The sequence below is a fragment of the Callithrix jacchus genome, chromosome 20 (genome assembly GCF_049354715.1).
Source record: "Callithrix jacchus isolate 240 chromosome 20, calJac240_pri, whole genome shotgun sequence".
Taxonomy (NCBI): Eukaryota; Metazoa; Chordata; class Mammalia; order Primates; family Cebidae; genus Callithrix; species Callithrix jacchus.
The window spans coordinates 25,063,046-25,080,740 of NC_133521.1; the positions used below are offsets into that span (position 1 = coordinate 25,063,046).

The window sequence follows — 17,695 nt, forward strand, 5'->3', positions numbered from 1 at the left end:
GGAAGCAGAGGTGAGTCTGCAGCTACCATTAGAAGCAGCAAGAGCCTGGGCACAGAGTCTTACACTTGTAATCCCAGCACTTTGGGAGGCTGAAGCAGGTGAATCGCTTGAGCTCAGGAGTTCGAGACCAGCTTGGGCAACATGGCAAAACACCATTTCTACAAAAAATACAAAAATTAGCCGGGCATGGTGGCGTGTGCCTGTAGCATCAGAAACTGAAGAGTCTGAGGCAGGAAGAAAGAAAAAAATATCTTTATAAAGAAAAAATAAATAAAGTCCTTCCTAACCTGAGCAACTTAGTGAGACCTTGTCTCTATAATTAACAATTTTTAAAATTAGCCAGGCATGGTGGCATGTGCCTGTAGTCCTAGCTACCCAGGAGGATTGCTTGAGCTGAGGAGTTAAGGCTGCAGCGAGCTAGGATCACGCCATTGAACTGCAGCCTGGGTGACAGAATGAGATCCCATCTCTCTTTCCTTTTTACCCACTGGTTGCATAGAGTTTCTCACTCTGTCAGAGAACATGTCTATTTTTATAGGAATCTCTGGAGATGATGGTGGAGTTGCCAAGCTGGAGTGTAGTGGCATGATCTCAGCTCACTGCAACCTCTGCCTCCCGGCTTCAAGCGATTCTTATGCCTCATCCTCCTGAGTAGCTGGGATTACAGGCACTCACCACCACAACCAGCTAATTTTTATATTTTAATAGAGACAGGGTTTCACCATGTTGGCCAGGATGGTTGTCTCTTTTCTGACCTCATGATCCACCTGCCTCAGCTTCCCAAAGTGCTAGCATTACAGGCACGAGCCACCGTGCCCAGCCCCTCTCTCTTAAAAAAAAAAAAAAAAAAAAAGCCCTTATTTTGTGTTAAGGCAGTACCATCCAACTTGTGTTGGGATAGAAATCTTTCTCCCCCCAAAACAAATCACATAAAACTTGGAGAAGTGGCAGAGTCAAGCAGCAAGGAGGCCCAGAGACCCCTGAAAGATCTCCCTTGCCCTTCCAAGGTAGCCCCAGGGCTAAAGCATCATCTCCAGAGATTCCTATAAAAATAGACATGTTCTCTAACAGAGTGAGAAACTCTATGCAGCCAATGCATAAAAAGGAAGGAGAGGGTGGGGCTGAAGACCTGGTACAGCAGTCCCCTATTTTTTTTTTTTTTTTGAGATGGAGTCTTGCTCTGTTGCCCAGGCTGGAGTGCAGTCATAAGATCTCAGCTCATTGAAACCTCCACCTCCTGGGTTCAAGTGATTCTCCTGCCTGAGTCTCCTGAGTAGCTTGAATTACAGGTGTGTGCTACCACGCTGCGCTATTTTTTGTATTTTCAGTAGAGATGTGGTTTCACTAAGTTGGTCAGGCTGGTCTCAAACTCCTGAACTCATGGTCTGCCTACCTCAGCCTCCCAAAGTGCTGGGATTACAGGTGTGAGCCACCGCGCCGGGCCATAGTCTCCCATTTTTTATGTTCCATGCCCTCTGGTAGATGTCTGAAATCAAGGATAGTCCCAAACCCTACATATAGTATGCTTTTTCAATCTGATAACCAAGATGGCTGGAGATGGCTACTAAGTAGCTAACAGGTAGGTAGTGTATACAGCATGGGTATGTTGGACAATGCAATGAGTCACATTCCAGGCAGTATGCAGCAGGATGTTGTGAGATTTCATCACTCTACTCAGGATGGTGTGCAATTCAAAACGTATAAACGTTTATTTCTGGAATTTTCCATTTAGTATTTTCAGACTGCACTTGACCATGGGGAACCAAAAGCAGAAAACAGCAGTAAGTGAAGCTGCGAACAAGGGCGGGGGGACTACTGTACTCATTCTGATTTTGCCAACAAGTTGCCAGATATCCTTGGGCAAGTCACTTCATTTCCTAATTTAGGAGAAAACTGCCTGCCTCATCAAATAGAGCTGTGAACATCACTTGAAAAGGAAGACATGAAGGTGTTTTGCAAAATGAAAAATAAAGATGGATTATAAAGAGCGATTCATGCATGTTTAGAAAATGCAGCTAAGAACACAGAAAACAAAATTAATCGACTTCTAAAACGTGAGATGTAGGTCTAGGAACAGGATGGAGGTCTAATATACTTTAGAGAGCAGTCATTTGAGCTGAGAGGTAAAAAATAAATATGGCTGGCTGGGTGCAGTGGCTCACGCCTGTAATCCCAGCACTTTGGGAGGCCAAGGTGGGCAGATCATGAGGTCAAGAGATGGAAACCATTCTAGCTAACACAGTGAAACTCCATCTCTACTACAATCACAAAAAAATTAGCTGGGTGTGGTCACACCCTGCTGTAGTCCCAGCTACTCAGGATGCTGAGGCAGGAGAATCGCTTGAACCCGAGAAGCAGAGGTCGCAGTGAGCCAAGATCACACCACTGCACTCCAGCCTGAGCAACAGAGCAAAACTCCATCTCAAAATAAATGAATAGGCCAGATGCAGTGGCTCACACCTGTAATCCCAGCACTTTGAGAGGCCGAGATGGGTGGATCACCTAAGGTCAGGAGTTTGAGACCAGCCTGACCAACATGGAGAAACCCCATATCTACTAAAAATACAAAATCCCAGCTACTTGGGAGGCTGAGGCAGGAGAATTGCTTGAACCCAGGAGACAGAGGTTACGGTGAGTCGAGATCACACCATTGCACTCCAGCCTGGGCAACAGGAGAGAAACTCCATCTCATAAATAAGTAAGGCTTTCACAGGGGTCTGAAGAAAGCAAACAGTAATAGGGCTGGGCACGGTGGCTCACACCTGTAATCTGAGCACTTTGGGAGGCAGAGGTGGGTGGATCACGAGGTCAAGAGATCGAGACCATCCTGGTCAACATGGTGAAACGCTGTCTCTACTAAAAATACAAAAAATTAGCTGGGCATGGTGGCACGTGCCTGTAATCCCAGCTACTCAGGAGGCTGAGGCAGGAGAATTGCCTGAACCCAGGAGGCAGAGGTTGCCGTGAGCTGAGATCACGCCATTGCACTCCAGCCTGGGTAACAAGAGCAAAACTCCGTCTCAAAAAAAAAAAGAAAGCAAACAGTAATAAGGAAAAAAAATTCCTACAAGCTAGGCAGGAGACGATATGGAAGGATGAATCTTTAATATGTTAGAAGAGGGCCAGGCGCAGTGGCTCACGTCTGTAATCCCAACACTTTGGGAGGCCAAGGCAGGTGGATCACCTGTCAGGAGTTCGAGACCAGTCTAACCAACATGGAGACACCCCATCTCTACTAAGAATACAAAAAAACTGGCCGGGCGCGGTGGCTCACGCCTGTAATCCCAGCACTTTGGGAGGCCGAGGCAGGTGGATCACGAGATCAAGAGATCGAGACCATCCTGGTCAACAAGGTGAAACCCCGTCTCTACTAAAAATACAAAAATTAGCTGGGCATGGTGGTGCGTGCCTGTAGTCCCGGCTACTTGGGAGGCCGGGGCAGGAGAATTGCTTGAACCCAGAAGGCGGAGGTTGCGGTGAGCTGAGATCGTGCCATTGCACTCCAGTCTGGGTAACAACAGTTAAATTCCACCTCAAAAAAAAAAAAAAAAAAAAATATATATATATATATATATATATATATACAAAAAATTAGCTGAGCACGGTGGCTCGTGCCTGTAATCCCAGATACTCAGGAGGCCCAGGGGCAATTGCCTGAACCCAGGAGGCAGAGGTTGCAGTGAGCCAAGATTGGGCCATTGCACTCCAGCCTGGGTAACAAGAGCAAAATTCCATCTCAAAAAAAAAAAAAAGAATACAAAAAAATTAGCCAGGCATGGTGGCACATGCCTGTAGTCCCAGCTACACAGGAGGCTGAGGAAGAAGAATCACTTGAACCCAGGAGGCAGAGGTTACAGTGAGCTGAGATGGCGCCATTGCACTCCAGCCTGGGCAACAAGAGGGAAACTCTGTCTCAAAATAAAAAAAAGAAGAGACCAGGCTTGGTGGCTCATGCCTGCAATCCAGCACTTTGAGAGGCCAAGGTGGGCAGATCACGAGGTCAGGAGTTCGAGACCAGCCTGGCCAACATGGTAAAAACCCATCTCTACTAAAAATACAAAAATTAGCTGGAAGTGGTGGTATGTGCCTCTAATCCCAGCTACTCAGGAGATTCAGGCGGGAGAATTGCTTGAACCTGGAAGGCAGAGGTTGCAGTGAGCCAAGATCATGCTACCACACTCCAGCAAGGGTGACAGAGCAAGACTCTGTCTCAGGGAAAATTTAAAATAAAACGGTGGAAGAAAGTGGTTTGCCTTGTCAGTTGATGTTGGTAGACAATGAAAGTTTTCCAAATGTCTTTAAAGGTTTAGCATCACTACTCTACACCCTCATCCAATGGTGTCAGATGACTCACTGTCCCCCAAATACTCCTGTAGACTTTCATGCCTTTGACCATGGCTCTTCACTTTACATGTCTTTGTGTCACTTGTTAATGCTTTGTTAGTCCTTTAGACTAACTGAAATGAGATACTCCTGGAGTGATTTACTCCTTTAGCTGTGAGCTCATTTCTTTCCACTATAACAATTATTCCATTAATTTTGTTTGTTTGTTTTTTGAGACATAGTCTCACTCTGTCATCCAGGCTGGAGTGCAGTAGCAAATTCTTGGCTCACTCACTGCAACCTCCGACTCCCTGGTTCAAGTGATTCTCCTGCCTCAGCCTCCCAAGTGGCTGGGATTACAGGCACATGCCACCATACCCAGCTAATTTTTGTATTTTCAATGGGGCTTTACCACGTTGGCCAGGATGGTCTCAATCTCCTGACCTTGTGATCCACCCGCCTCAGCCTCCCATAGTGCTGGGATTACAGGCCTGAGCCACCAGGCCCAGCCTGTTTTGTTTTAACCAGTTTTACTCGTTAAATTTTGAGTCTAAGGGCAGGAAACACATTGTGAGTCATCTTTGAATCTCCAGTGCCTAGAACAGGAAGCTGCACACAAGCAGGTATTCAATAATTATTTGCTGAACCAAATCATATCTCACACATGTTCTCAGTAGGTATAGAGAAAACAGGAGTGTTCACATGTAACTACAGGCCGGACCCCGAAGAGGGCAGGAAGATTCCTGCTCATTGTTTCTTAGAAAATCAACACATCTCCCCTTCATTGGTTGATTATCTTGATTAAAGAGGTTTTTTTAAAAAAAAAAAAAAAAACAATGTGGCTGGGCATGGTGGCTCACGCCTGTAATCCAAGCACTTTGGAGGCCAAGACAGGCAGATCACCTGAGGTCCAGAGTTCAAGACCAGCCTGACCAACACGATGAAACCCTGTTTTTAAAAAATAAATAAATAAAAATAAAAAAAAACATGTAAATGATCACAATTATTTCAAACTTTACAGGTGGTAATAATAGGAGCCAAGGAAGATCTTGGAAATACAACTGTTCTGAGAATCGTAAGATAATAACATTGCTTGATCTAATTAACTGTTCATCAAATCTTTCTAGCAATTTGGCTTCCTAGGATGCTCTCCTAAAGGGGATCAATATGCCTTCTGCCAGCATGAGGACTCTGGTCCACTTGCAAGTTGGTAACAGCATTCTGCCTATCAAGCAAGCTCCTATGTACCTGACAAGTCCCCAAGGAAGAAATCTGCTTAGGGTACAAACCACATTGGGTTTCTGGTCCTGCATGTGAGTGTCAGGGTTACATCTTTTTTTTTTTTTTTTTTTGAGAGGGAGTTGCCCAGGCTGGAGTGCAGTGGTGTGATCTTGGCTCACTGCAACCTCCATCTCCCAGGTTTAAGTGATTCTCCTGTCTCAGCCTCCCAAGTAGCTGGGACTACAGGTGTGCGCCACCACGCTCAGCTAATTTTTCAATTTTTTAGTAGAGATGGGATTTCACCCTGTTGGCCAGGATGGTCTCGATCTTTTGACCTCGTGATCCACCCACCTTGGCCTCCCAAAGTGCTGGGATTACAGGCATGAGCCACTGCGCCCCGCCTGTTTACTCTTAAAGATAAGGCCAAGTGTGGTGGCTTACACCCATAATCCCAGCACTTTGGGTGGCCAAGACAGGAGAATTGCTTGAGCCTAGAAGTTTGAGACCAGCCTGGCCAACATAGTAAGACCTCATCTCCACAATAAGAAAAAAAAAAAAAGGAAGATGATTTGAGGTAAAACTTAAGATAAAGTGAACTAATTAGCTTATTAATGTTACTAGAAAGAAAAGCTAAAGTTAGGCCAGGCATGGTGGCTCATGCCTGTAATCCAAGCACTTTGGAGGCCAAGGCGGGCGGATCACCTCAGGTCTGGAGTTCAAGACCATCCTGACCAACATGGTGAAACCCTGTCTTAAAAAAAAAAAAAAAAAAAAAAAAAAGAATAAAAAAGAAAAAGAAGAGCTAAAGTTTTTAAAGTCAGCTTTTCAATTTTTATTTATTTTTCAGACAATGTCTTGCTCTGTCACTCAGGCTGGAGTGCAGTGGCACAATCAGGGCTCACCACAGCTTCAACCTCGGGCTCAAGTGATCCTCCTGCCTCAGCCTTCCAAAGTGCTGGGATTAATTACAGGTGTGAGCCACTGCACCTGGCCTATTTTTTATTTTTTTGAGACAGGGTCTTGCTTCATCACCCAGGCTGGAGTACAGTAGCACAAACATGGCTCCCTGTAACCTCAACCTCCTGGGCTCAAGCGATCCTCCCACCTCAGCCTCCCAAGTAGCTGGGACCACAGTCATGCGCCACCCATACTCAGCTAATTTTTAAATTTTTTGTAGAGACAGGGTCTCCCTATGTGCACATCAGCTTTGTTGTTTCTAGTACATAAGTTCCTAAGTATAACAGGAGCTATTTGTGGTGAGGGGCTGAGGAGAATGCAGAATGCAAATATTCCAGAGGCATCTGTCTGGTACTTTTCCTCTAAGTTTGCCTTTTCTTATGCTTGAGTCCTAATGTGCACATAAGAGGCAAATAGGATAACTTGGTTTCTAGAAAAAGAAGAGTCACGTGTAAATTTTTCAAATACGTCACACATTTCTAGAATAGTATCTAATGGTATAAGTAACTGGGATTAGAAATGAGAAAACTTGGGTCCTGGTATTGAGAAGCTATACTATCCATTTTCTTCATGTCTCTACACAAGCAGATGAATGTTGGAGAAAAACCAACACACTGGGCCAACTGATTTACCTTTAAAGTTGTAATCACAAACCTCAGGTGAGTACCCACTGCCACCAAGGCAGAGTTATTAAGGACTTGCCTTCCCTCTCCCCTGAATTTGCATCTGTTTTCACCTTTGTTCCCCTTATTACCAGTGGAAGCAACCCTGTCTCTCTCCAAGGTCAACCCTCCCTGTTTCCTTATCATGGATTTCACTCCTATATGAGTCAAACAAGCCTTCTCTCTCCTATATCATCCATCTTTCTTCCCCACAGGTGCATAAACATGCTTTGGGAATCCTACCGTCATTTATTTATCAGATGGAGTTGCTTGCTCTGTTGCCCAGGCTGGAGTGCAGTGGCATAATCTTGGCTCACTACAACCTCTGCCTCCCAGGTTCAAGTGATTCTCCTGCCTCAGCTTCCCAAGTAGCTGGGATCACAGGGATGCACCACCACACCCAGCTAATTTTTGTATTTTTACTAGAGACAGGGCCAGGCATGGTGGTTAATGCCTATAATCCTAGCACTTTGGGAGGCCCAGGCAGGTGGATCACAAGGTCAGGAGATCGAGACCATCCTGGTCAACTTGGTGAAATCCCGTCTCTACTAAAAATACAAAAATTAACTGGGCATGGTGGCACACACCTGTAGTCCCAACTACTTGGGAGGCTGAGGCAGGAGAATTGCTTGAACCTGGGAGGTGAGTGAGCTGAGATCACGTCACTGCACTCCAACCTGGCCACAGAGAAAGACTGTCTAAAAAGAAAACCAAAAAAAGTGAAGGGGTTTCAACATACTGTCCAGGCTGGTCTTGAACTCCTGACCTCAGGTGATCCACCTGCCTCCACTTCCCTAAGTGTTGGGATTACAGGTGTGAGCCACCACACCTGGCCCCTGCCATCTTTTAAAACATATCTCTTCCTTCTATATTCCCAAACTTCTCTGGTCCCTTTACAGCAAAACCTCTCTCAAATTGCATACATGTGCTGTCTCCATTTCCTCACTTTCTTGGTCACTCTTCAACCCATTCCGGTCAGGTCCACCTCCCTGATTTGATTTACCCACATGAATCAAGCCAAAGCCATCAGTGAATTCTCCAGTGACCTGCAAGATGACCAATCCAATAGCCACATCTCGGGCTCAAGTTTACCAGGCCGTACAGCTGATGCCTCCTAACTGAAACCTTCTCTTCCCGGGGATTCCAGAACTCAGCGCTAGATTTCATGACTTCTTGGATGCTCCCTTTCAGACTCCTTCTCCATTACCTTCCCAATATTGGAGTGCCCCAGGATTTGGCCATGGAATTTCTCTTTACTCTTTCCTCCAAGCCAAGCCAGGGGTCATAAACTGACAGCTTATGATCTGTGTGGTTTCATCAGCTCATGAAGTTTAAAAACATCTGATTTAGTTGCTAACATCTAAAAACTCTGGAGATTCGACATTTAACAAAATACAGATTTTTGATTCCTTTAAGAAAAAACAAAATAAAACAAAACCGAAAAAATCCCCAGAATATCTGTTATTGGGCCAGTATTCTCACAACGGAACGGTCAGCTGAATGGAGCAGAAGCTGCTCCCTAGACGCTGAGTCCATTTGATATCTAAGGGAAGAGTCATATCCCCTATAAGTACCAAAAGCCTCTTTTCCCAGAGCTGCCAGCACCTTGCAGTCAGTTCTTGGTTAACTTGACTTAAGATTGGGAAGGGTTCGCAGGCGCCTCCTGGGGAGGGGTGGGACTGAAGGCCTCCACCCACAGAGAACAGCTCTCCCGCAAAGACAAGAAATGCACGTTTCCCCAGAATTACACATCGCTAAATACAGAATCCTTTCAGCAAAAGGTGACTGCTATGATCGTGTTAAAGCATCAAGTCTGGTCTTCCGCTGCCTCTCCAGGCTGAGGTGGCCTGGGGACACCAATAGGAGGCCCTCCCCCCTTCTCCCCCACCCGCTTTTAGGTGGCCCTCTTCTAGGGCGGAGAGATCACCAAGAGCCACCGAGAGCCACCGAGCAAGGACAGCCCTTCCAGTCGTCGCTCGCGCGGGAACCGACCGGGCCTTACTCGGTGGCGGGCAGCAGTGCGACGTTCAGAGGGCGGGTCGGGCCTGGCTGGGCGGAGACTGGGCGGGGCCGGGGCCGGGCCCGGAAGCCTCCTCAGCCCCACGGACCGGCCCCGCTCGCGCTTCCTCCAGCCACCCCCACTTTTTCAACCCTCTGAGGGTTCAGGGGGCCGGAGACAGCAGCTGGGGAATCAGGTCAAGCGGGCTAGATTCGGCACCTCCCAGGGGCGGTGGCCTCCGCCAGGAAGCCCCACCCAAAGGGAGCCGGGACGCCGCGGCGCCGGCAGAGCCCACGCGCGACACGGCGAGGGCGCGGAAGGGCGCGTGCGGCGTGACGACGCGACTCGCGGCGCGTCCCGTGACGCCATCGCGCCCGCTTTTGAAAGTTGGCGCCCGGGGCCGCCTCCCATGCTGCCCTGCGCCAACCCCTCCCCTCACCTATCCTCCCCCGCCCTCCACTCGCCGCCCTGTCGGCCCCCCCACCCGTCCCTTCCCTTATCAGCACCCGCGGCCCCGGCAGCGCCGACGCAGGCGCACTGCACTGTGCCGCCGCCATTTTGTGTCCGAGCCTGTGGAGCGATTAAACCGTGCGCGGTGCTGCTTCTTTGGCGGCAGCGACGGCGGCGGTAGCCGGTGCGGACGCGCGGAGCTGGCCAGAGACGCCGGGTGGCCGGAGCCGTGGAGCGGCGGCGGAGCGGGCGCCGCGGGGGGTGTGGCGCGGAGGTAAGGGGGCCCGGGGTGGAGGAGGTTTCGCGGGCCGCCTCTAGGTGTCACGATGGGGCCGCTCCGGTCGGCGCTGGCTGCAGCCCGGCGCCAGCGCCGCCGCCGGGGGGTGTTTGTCTCCCTCTACCGTCCCTGCTGCGGCGCGGCTGCCGCCATTGCCCGTCGCCGCCGTGGCCCCGCCGTTCCCCCACCCCCGCGCCTGCCCGCTAGGCCTCCCTCCTGGCAGCGCGCTAGGCCACAGGCGGCGGCGGCGGTAGCAGAGGCCCGCGCGCTCGGCGACTCCATTTTCCTTCCTTTGTCTCTGCCCTCGAGGCCGGCTCTTGGCCGGCCGATTGCCGGGCCGCGGCCCGCCCTCAGTCCTGTGTCCTCCGCCCCTCCCGCGGCGGGTGGCCCCAGCTGAGACGCTATCTCCGCGGCCGGGCTTCGGCGCCCGCTTAGCTCAAGCGTTCGGATCCACTGCCGCCGCGCGCGCGCGCAGCCAGGTCCCGGTGCCCTACTGGGTGCCGGGCCCTGGTCGTCGCGTCTCGGGTTGCCCCTCCTCCAGTCCGCCCCGTCCCCGGAACCTACCCGGCCGCTCTGCGTGCCTTCCTAGCTGCTTGGCTGCTCGGCGGTCGCTCCCAGTCCGCGCGTCACCGCCGCTGGTCTCCGTCTCCGCCGAGTGGCGCAGGCGGCGCTGCAGCGGCTGCGAGCAGAGGGACCCCAGAGCTGCCGAGAGCTCCCTCTGCAAGGCTGGCTGAGCTGCTCGCACCTCTACGCCGCCTGAACGGGCGGGGGGACGCGCGCTCGCTTTCCACGCTGGGCCCCGCTGCGCCCCCAAACTTGTGCGCGGGCTGCCGGCAGGACCCGACCGATGCGGGCCCCCCACGGTGGGCGGAAAAGATGCAAGTTCCGCACCAAATAGTTTTTGTCTTGCCTGGCTGGGACTCCCCAGCCACTTGGAGTGATAGTAGCCTGACTGTGCGCTCGCAGATCTCAAAGGGACCGAAACGTAATTTCACTCTGATCTCAAGTGACGTGACAAATTTCTGAATTTGGGAGTATGGGCTAAGTCGGTTCAGGCGACTCTTGAGTTTCCCTCCCGCTTTTAAAATGCCCCAACGCTAACTTAGTACCTGATGCTCTAGTGCTAGGCAAAGACGGTTCTGCCCCAATCTAAAGCGTCAGTAGAGCAGAATGAATTTATTCTTGATTCGACTGGTAATTTGCCCATACGATGAAATATGAGGGTTGATGTTGTAATTGACTCCTGGATCACTCGCTGCAGATGGTTTATAAATATCTACGCCTAATGTAACTGCTCTGTAGTAGGAGACTTCCTGTAACCCCGAGTTCAGCATTAGTAAACATTTGCATACGTAATCTTCGTACTTTGAGTTTGGATCAACTAGGAAAGTTAAAATCCCAGGTCTGCATAGTTGGGAAAGGAAGTTAAACAGAGCATGTATTTAAATTTACTCGTTCCTTAAGTTTTCTTTCTTCACTAAAAAAAGCTTCGCGTTGAATTGCGGGAGTCTTTTGTTTTTCCTTAAATATTTTAGTGCCTTAATTTAGTTCAGTGCAGCAGTTGATATATCAGTTCGGGTTGTTTTGGAGAGAAGAAAGTCTGGATTAACATTTTTTTAGTTATTTGGTATTTTCTCAGGAGTTTTTGGTAAAAAAAAAAAAAAAGAAAGAAAAATTTTTTTAAGGAAGGAAGCTATGTTCAGTTTATGAAGAAACTGATTAGCCTGGTTCTAAGCAATGTTGTTCAGTCCACTATGTAATCTCAATCTGTAGCTCCTCACTGCAGTCTTCGTATCCTTTTGAACCCTGCAAAATTTTCCTTCTACCCGTCTTCCACACTGAGTAACTAAATGCAGTAGCGTTGATTGAGAGTTAGGTTTGGGAATAGAAGTACCTTTAATTATCTAATATACTAGTCCAATTGTGTAATTTATTGCATTGTTTTGTGATTTTGTTTTCTTTTTGAAATTGTGGTTAAGTGGCATGTTTTATTTATTGAAATAAGCTCGACATGAGTTAAAAATTAAAATACAGCAGGTGTGTAATAGAGCCAGGAGTAAAGCTTGTTTTCCCGGATTAGTATTGTACTCTATAGACCATAGTTTGCTTCTTGGTTTGGTTGTTTCATATGCAGTCATCGGCTTCTTGGGCTTATAAGTAATTTATGCTGTTTTATTGGAAGAGACCTTTTCTACACAGTTGCTATCCTTTGAGATTCCTATATGCCAGGAATCACAATTTGTTTTGTTTTTATTAGAAAACTCAATCTACAGAGAGAATAAATTGAGGGTGAGTTGATATGTTAGGGTAACCCAAAGGACTTTTTTTTTTTTTTTTTTTAGACGGAGTGTTGCTCTGTCCCCCAGGCTGGAGTGTAGTGGTGCGATCTCGGCTCACTGAAACCACGGCTTCTGGGGCTCAGGCGATTCTCCTGTCTCCACCTCCCAAGTAGCAGGAATTACAGGCACGCACCACCACGCCTGGCTAATTTTTGTATTTTTAGTAGACTGGGTTTCATGGTGTTGGCTAGGCTGGTCTTGAACTCCCGAGGTCTCAGGTGATTTCCCCACCCCCTCCAAAGTGTTGGGATTACAGGTGTGAGCCACTGCACCTGGTCAGGACCTATTATTCGAATCAGTGATATGAGGATATTTAAAACAAGAATGTTTGCCTACGTAAGAAAATAGTGCCTATTTGAGAGTAGTTGTAAAGGTTTACTTTAGGGAGATCATTCAACCTATGTAAGAATTTAGGTGAAGTTGTCCATAAGATGCATTCAAATTCTAAAAGATTTAGGAGTTTATTTTAAAGTACACACACAAATGAGGGCACACCTGGGATTTCTAAATGGCTTGGTGAGGGGAGGGGGTGTGTTCCTTGGTGGAAGCCACTTGTGGCTAACTTAAGGCCCTGGGGAGGGATCCTGGGCAGAGCCTTGCAGGCTGTTGCCTCCTGGCCAAAGTCACCTCTAGAGAGTGCTTTTTTTTTTTTTTTTTTTTTTTTTGCTTTAGGGATGTGGCAGCCCTCACAAGGACTCCACATCTACATTATAGTCTCCACCTAGTTTTTTTAAGCTAGACCATCAGTCTGCCTAATTTACCTGTCGTGGCTCCAGATGACTTCAGACTGTTTTGCCAAAAATTAGGTCCCTCTTCAAACAACTCAGATGCATTATGATTTAAAAAGAACAATAATGGCAAATAATGTATAACTTTTAAGACCATGGTTTTCAACTGATGTGTAGATTTGTAGGCTGGGCATGGTGGCTCACGCCTGTAACCCCAGCACTTTGGGAGATTGAGGCGGGCAGATCACCTGAAGTCAGGAGTTTGAGAACAGCCTGGCCAACATGGTGAAATTCCATCTTTACTAAAAATACAAAAATGAGCTGGGCATGGTGGTGCATGCCTGTAATCCCACCTACTCCAGAGGCTGAGGCAGGAGAATTGCATGAACCCAGGATGTGGAGGTTGCAGTGAGCCGAGGTGGTGCCACTGCACTCCAGCCTAGGTGACAGAGTGAGACTCTGTCTCAAAATAAATAAATAAATAAATATTTGTCATACCACATTTGTTTTATTGTTGAGGGGTTCTTTGGTTTGGTTTGGTTTTTTTTTTGGAGACAGAGTTTCGCTCTTGTTACCCAGGCTGGAGTGCAATGGTGCAATCTCGGCTCATCGCAACCTCCGTCTCCTGGGTTCGAGCAATTCGCCTGCCTCAGCCTCCCGAGTAGCTGGGACTACAGGCGTGTGCCACCATGCCCAGGTAATTTTTGTATTTTTAGTAGAGACGGGGTTTCACCATGTTGACCAGGATGGTCTCGATCTCTTGACCTCATGATCCACCCGTCTCGGCCTCCCAAAGTGCTGGGATTATAGATGTGAGCCACCGTGCCTGGCCTTGGTTTGGTTTTTTAAGACAGGGTCTTTCTCTTTCACCGAGGCTGGAGTGCAGTGGTGTAATCACAGTTCACTGCAGCCTCTACCTCCCGGCTCTAATGATCCTGCCACCTCAGCCTCTTGGGTAGCTAGGACTAATTTTTTTCTAGAGACAGGGTTTTCTCACGTTGCATAGACTGGTTTCAAACTCGCTGGCTCAAGCAGTCTGTCTGCCTTGGCCTCCCAGAGTACTGGGATTAGGTGTGAGCCATGGTGCCCAGCCCATTTTTTTTTAAGCACGTAAAAACTTTCTGTAGTCTGTCTTCTTACCTTCCGTTAGTATCTTTGCGCATTTTCTCAGTGATTTAATATTTGAATGCAATGGTGTGGCATTGCATATAGACTATTAATATACAGTCCAAAGGTCAGGGTCAGGACAGTATATTCTTTCACACTGGATCCTTGTTTTTGGTCACTCTTGGAATTTTCAGGGGCAGAAAATTTCATTCCCTTTGAGGTATGTTAGTGATAATAATGGACTCCAATACAAAAGAACTGCTTGGACTGCATATACTAATCACCTATTTGTGTTACAAAAAATTGCTTCTTAACAGAGGAGACTTTAGCTTCATCTAAGAAAGTATTATATCAGTTAGTTTTGTGGGGTTTAGCTAATTGTGAGATGGATTTCCTCTTAGAAGATATATCTCGTATGCAAAATTGGAAACTCTTATTTAAAAAAAACGTATTTTGTCTGGGCGTGGTGGCTCATGCCTGTAATCCTAGCACTTTGGAAGGCCAAGGCGGGCGGATCACCTGAAGTCAGGAGTTCAACACCAGCCTGACCAACATGGAGAAACCCCATCTCTGCTAAAAATACAGTTAGCTGGGTGTGGTGGCGCATGCCTGTAATCCCAGCCTCTCAAGAGGCTGAGGCAGGAGAATCGCTTGAACCCAGGAGACAGTGGTTACAGTGAGCTGAGATCATGTCATTGTACTACAACCTGGGCAACAAGTGAAACTCTGTCTCAAAAAAAGAAATGTATTTTAACTGAGGCAGAGTCTTATTCTGTTGCCCACATTGGAGTGCAGTGGCATGATCATAGCTCACTGCAGTTTGAACTCTTGGGCTCAAGCAGTCTTCCTGCCACAGCCTCCTAAGTAGCGGGGACTACAGGCGTATACCACTATGCCCAGCTGATTTTTTTATTTTTTGTAGAGATAGGATCCCTATGTGTTGCTCAGGCTGGTCTTGAACTCCTGGGCTCAAGGAAGTTTCCTACCTCAATCTCCCAAAGTGTTGAGATTACAGATGTGAGCCACCACACCCGGCTTTTTTTTTTCTTTTTGAGACAGGGTGTCACTCTGTTGCCCAGGCTGCAGTGCAGTGGTGCTATCACGCATGGCTCACTGCTTCCTTGTACCCCACCTCCCCCAAGTGATCCTCCCACCTCAGCATTCCAAGTAGCTGGGACCACAGACACACACCACCATGCCTGGCTAATTTTTTTTTTTCTCTCTATTGCTCAGGCTGGAGTGTAGTGGGCTCACTGCAGCCTGGGCCTCCTGGGTTCAAGTGATTCTCCTGCTTCAGCCTCAAGTAGCTTGGGATTACAGGAGCCCGTCACCATGCCCAGCTAATTTTTGTATTTTTAGTAGAGATGGGGTTTCACCATGTTGGCAGGCTAGTCTGGAACTCCTGATCTCAGCCTCACAAAGTTCTGGGATTACAGACATGAGCCACCGTGCCTGGACTTTCTCCCCCAACCCCTCCACGAAGTCTACTGTCACCCAGGCTGGAGTGCAGTGGCATGGTCTTGGCTCACTGCAAACTTCGTCTCCTGGGTTCAAACAATTCTCCTGCATCAGCCTCCTGAGTAGCTGGTATAGGCACGTGCCACCACACCCAGCTAGTTTTTGTAGTTTTAGTAGAGACAGGGTTTCACTATGTTGGCCAGGCTGGTCACGAACTCCTGACCTCATAATCTGCCCACCTCAGGCTTCCAAAGTGCTGGGATTACAGGCGTGAGCCTAGTTTCTTCAAGAGACAGTCTTAGGCCGGGCTGCCTGGCTAATTTTTATATATTTTGTGGAGACAGGGTTTTGCCATGTTGCCCAGGCTGGCTTCAATCTTCTGGGCTCAAGCACTCCTCTACCATGGCTTCCCAAAGTGCTGGGATTACTGGTGTGAGCCGTCACACCTAGCCATGTTATTTGGAAACTTTTTTTTTTTTTTAAGATGGGGTTTCACTGTGATGGCCAGGCTGGTCTTGAACTCCTGACCTCAGGTGATCCACCCACCTAGGCCTCCCAAAATGCTAGGATTACAGCTGTGAGCCACCATGCCCAGTCTATTTGGAAACTCTTAATTCAAATTTAACTCTATTTCACTTGGGATTTTCTTTTTTTCTGTAGAGGTAGGTTTCACTCTACCTTTGCTTGAAGCTTGACAGTTTATTTTGTAATTTAGGGTGAAAAAATGCCATCTAACAAACTATTTCATTATTCAGCTATTTTATTGCTATGCTTCTAGGATTTTCAAAGGTCAGTGAAAGCTCCTTCTGCCAGTTATTTTACTAAACTAGAAAGTATAGCCTTTACTTATGGCATAAACAGACTTAATCAGTAAGACCACCACTACTTGCTGAAGATAAGGAAATAAACCGTTAAGAGGGCCATTACTGCAGTCATAAGAATTAATTTTTTTGTAGTTTGAGTGTGCGAGCCATTATTTGGTTGCAGTATTGCAATAGAGTTTTTTTTTTTTTTTGAGACAGGATCTCACTCCGTCAAGCATGCTGGAGCCTCAATACTCCTGGGCAAGTCTTCCACCCTAGCTTCCCAAAGTGTTAGGATTACTGGTGTGAGCTTGTAGTACTGTATTGCTCCCTAAAAATCTTTAGTCCTTTATATATTTAGCAAATGTCAAAAAAAAAAATTAGCAAATGTTTTAAAAAAAAAGGAATGTTTTGTTATTGGCTTGATGGACATTTATGGAATGGCTCAATTAGTGACATGATATTAACAGGTGTTTTGTTTCTTTACCAATTTTTTATGTCTTTGGTTTTCCCTCATTTTACTTTTTTTTTTTTTGGTGACAGAGTTTCGCTCTTGTTATCCAGGCTGGAGTGCAATGGCGTGATCTCGGCTCACCGCAACCTCCGCCTCCTGGGTTCAGGCAATTCTTCTGCCTCAGCCTCCGAGTAGCTAGGATTAGGCACGCGCCACCATGCCCAGCTAATTTTTTGTATTTTTAGTAGAGACGGGGTTTCACCATGTTGACCAGGATGGTCTCAATCTCTTGACCTCATGATCCACCTGCCTTGGCCTCCCAAAGTGCTAGGATTACAGGTGTGAGCCACCGTGCCCGGCCTTTTTTTTTTTAAGAAACTGAGTCTCGATCTGTCAACAGACTGGAGTGCAGTGGCACATTCTCGGCTCACTGTAACCTCCCAGCTCCCTGGTTCAAGTAATTCTCCTGCCTCAGCCTCCCAAGTAGCTGGGATTACAGGAAAGTGCCACCATACCCAGCTAATTTTTGTAGTTTTAGTAGAGATGGGGTTTCACCATGTTGGCCAGGATGTTCTTTATCTCCTGACCTCGTGATCTGCCTACTTCAGCCTCCCAAAGTGCTGGGATTACAGGCATGAGCCACCTACCATGCCTGGCCCTACTTTTTTTTTTTTAATACGAAGTTTTGCTCTTGTTGCCCAGGCTGGAGTGCAGTGACATGACCTCGGCTCACGGTAGCCTCTGCCTCCCGGGTTCAAGTGGTTCTCCTGCCTCAGCCTTTTGAGTAGCTGAGATTACAGGCATGCGCCACCATGCCTGGCTAATTTTGTATTTTTAGTGGAGATGGGGTTTCTCCATGTTGGTCAGGCTGGTCTCAAACTCCTGACCTCAGGTGATCCACCTGCCTTGGCCTCTCA

At 47.7% G+C, this 17,695-nt stretch overlaps 1 protein-coding gene across 2 annotated transcripts in view; it reads left to right on the forward strand.

Annotated features, from left to right (window-relative positions):
• Window positions 1-9,687: 9,687 nt before the first annotated feature.
• Window positions 9,688-17,695, forward strand: part of CTCF (CCCTC-binding factor) — a 77,412-nt gene continuing 69,404 nt past the window's right edge. For both annotated transcript variants that reach the window (XM_017967035.4, XM_035282418.3), the window contains exon 1: window positions 9,688-9,886. The gene's annotated coding sequence lies outside the window, so the exon portion shown is untranslated. The remainder of the gene's footprint in view (window positions 9,887-17,695) is intronic.